The following is a 3,231-nucleotide window of genomic DNA, read 5'->3' as shown; positions in this document are numbered from 1 at the left end:
CATGAATTTTAAATGGACTGTGAAAGAACAGAACTGTAAGGTTCAATAGAAATTGAGGATCATTTAAGAATTCCTTAAATTAACTTCAGAAGAAAACATGAAAATTAATAACAACCAAAATAGGGTGCTCTAAAAAACAAATCTTATTCATCACAATTTATGTTAAGTAATTGAGATTTTCAGAATAACAGAAAAAGAAAAACAATGTTTAAACAAATAAACAGAAGAAACACATCACCATTTGGTACACCACATGAATCCTGTGAAAGGTCCTTATATTATTGATGCTCTAGTACTTCATCACAGTTTATGTTAAGTAATTGAGATTTTCAGAATAACAGAGAAAGGAAAAAAATGTTTAAACAAATAAACAGAAGAAACACATCACCATTTTGTACACCACATGAATCTTGTGAAAGGTCCCTGTAATATTGATGCTCCAGTACTTTGAAAATTACAATATGCAGAAGAAATTACATTCAGAAATCAACCCTTAATACTTCAAACAGTAAAGTATTTATACAAAATAATTACACAAACACTATCAAAACTGACAATGTATTATTAGCCTAATTACAAACAGTATGATTTATCTTTGGCAGAAAAATAGGCCATGTATACAACTGGAAGGAAAGGTGGCTCTATTTTGGTGGATATGGTTGCTAAGTCAACCTGAAACTGTGCTGTGTTGATGTGATGACTATTGTGCTGGTTGATGTGCTAGTCGTTGTCTTACTGCATCTGAATTACTCTTCAATCTATTAAATCACAAAGCTCTTCCCATTTTTTTTCATCTGGTATGGTCAATTTAATCACCCTCTGGTAAATTTCATCGACCTCTATGTATTTGGCAAAAGTTGGTTTCATTGTAAAAATGCTTTTTACCTCATTCTGTATGTAGAAATCATTTGACATGGTTTCTAAAAATTCCCTTGCTATCATATTGCGCTTTATACCACTGAACTTGATACTGCTTTTGGCCATTTCTTTCATCTTTAGGACATAGTCTTCCTAAGTGATCAATTTATCATTTATTACATAAATGTTGGGCAATCCTTTCTGGATCAATGCTTCAATTCTGTTAGAAAACTTGTTTACTTGCAGCTCCAATGTTTCACATCATTCTTCCAACTGATCAATAAGGTTCCTCTTAGTCAAAACTTTCTTAACTTCTAAAATAGTGGTAGTTCTGTCACTGATTCCTAAATCTTCAAGTTCAGATTTGGACTTAGAATTGAGGAATCTCATAATGTTATTAGAGGCTTTTTTGGGCATCTCTCCAAGCTTCTCCCTTCCCTGCACAATGGATCCATTTATACATTTAAAAATACAATTTAAACAACATTATATATATGTGTGTGTGTGTTTCGTATTCAAAAAAAAAGATTGCATATCAAAAAATTTGATCCCTCTGTGTAATTGGTATATTTATGTTTAAGATGGATCTATATTAGTTATACTTGACATTGTTTTTTTATTTACAAAAGAATATTTGTGATCTCCACATTGAACAAGTATTGAATCACAATCCCCATTATATCTATTGTAGAATACACCTCTCAATTACTATCACACTTATTTGTAAAATAAATACGTGAATACATGAACTCCATAATAATATGATTTTACTGTAAACAAAAATAATAACTTTTCTTTTTTAAATTATAATGGTGTAAGGAAAAATATTAAATTATCCATTTAAATAAATTTAAACCATTTTTTATTTTAATTTTATTCTTTATATAATTTTTTAAATTTTTATTTTTTATATAAAAAAAATATACAATATAATAAAGTAATCTATTATAGAGATCTTTCTGGACCTCTCTCTCCGCTGTAAAATTCTAAAATATTCTCAAAGTCAACTATTTACCGAAAATAGCTCATTCCTATTGATAAGATTGGCACATGTGACCTAAAAACATCAACTTTATAAAAATGCAAGTTCGCTCACACGATTATGTGCTTTCCCCATCCGCATGTACTTTATAGAAAATGCAAGTTGACTTAAACGATTACCTGCTAGCCCCATCCACATGTACTTTATAAGTGTGCTTCGGTTCTCCTGCTTACCTGAGTGATTCGTTCAAAGTCAAACCCAACGGTGAGCCATTGCTCGTGTGTGAACTTATCCGTTTTTCAGTGCATGATTTGAAACCATTCAAATTATATATACCATGGCTTGGAAGGAAGTTGTTTCAGTGCTGCACAGGGCCCAGGAACTCGACCAGCCACCGCTGATCTTCACTGTATTTATTGCATCTGTTATCGGATTTGGCTTCTTCTTTTATCTCATCAGCATCCACCGAACTAAGAGCTGGCGAGGAATCCCACCAGGCAGCTTTGGATGGCCTTTGATCGGCGAAACATTACAATTTCTACAATCCCAGAGGAAGGGCAATCCTCGTGAATTTTTTGACATTCGGACGGAGAAATATGGAAACGTGTTCCCCACTTCTCTTGTTGGCCATCCAACTGTTGTACTTTGCAGCCCCGAACGCAGCCGCTTCTTGTTCTCCAACGGGAACAAACTCGTCGTCAGTTCATGGCCCACCGCCATGGCAAATCTCTTCGGAAGTTCTTTAATTACAACCGTTGGAGACGATGCAAAGAGACTGAGGAGAATCCTGATGACGTTCCTGAGGCCGGAAGCCCTTCAAACATTTGTAGGGCGAGTGGATTCCATGACGAAACGTCACCTAACCGACCACTGGATCGGTAAAGACGAGGTGATGGCTTTTTCTCTATTGAAACGTTACACTTTCTCTCTGGCTTGTGACTTGTTTGCCACCATAGACAATGAGGAAGAAGAAGCCAGGCTTTGGCATCATTTTGAGGTTTTCGGGAAAGGAGTACCGTCGACGAGATTAAGGGCAATATTCTTCTGCTATTATATGCAGGTCATGACACCAATAGTTCTACTTTGACAGTGCTGTTTAAAGTTTTGGCGGAAAACCCTCACTGATATGAAGAAGTAATAAGAGGTACGCCCAATCAACGAATTCTCCTCTAATATTAGGATTGTAGATTGTTACATCCTATGACCTATGGTATTTTCAGGATCAGACCTTTAGCTGGGAGTAATGTGCTCAAGAATAAGTAGGCAGAGATTTGTTCAAATATGTATCCACTAACCCTAGTTCTGTTGAAAAAATAGAAGCGTCTTTTCTGACAAAATCCAAATTACCCTACGCAGCAGGCTCTGATGTAAAATTCAGTCTGTCTCGCCTT

General features: G+C 35.2%; 1 pseudogene; it reads left to right on the top strand.

Moving 5' to 3' along the window:
• Positions 1-2,177: 2,177 nt before the first annotated feature.
• On the top strand, positions 2,178-2,927 carry LOC149163720 (cytochrome P450 716B2 pseudogene; annotated as a pseudogene).
• The last annotated feature ends 304 nt before the right edge of the window (positions 2,928-3,231 follow it).

This window comes from Pinus tabuliformis, chromosome 5_1 (genome assembly GCF_031772625.1).
Source record: "Pinus tabuliformis cultivar Carrire ecotype Pingquan chromosome 5_1, CPIR1, whole genome shotgun sequence".
NCBI classification, from domain to species: Eukaryota; Viridiplantae; Streptophyta; class Pinopsida; order Pinales; family Pinaceae; genus Pinus; species Pinus tabuliformis.
The sequence above is the reverse complement of the archived record's forward strand: the minus strand, read 5'-3'. Positions and strand labels throughout refer to the sequence as shown.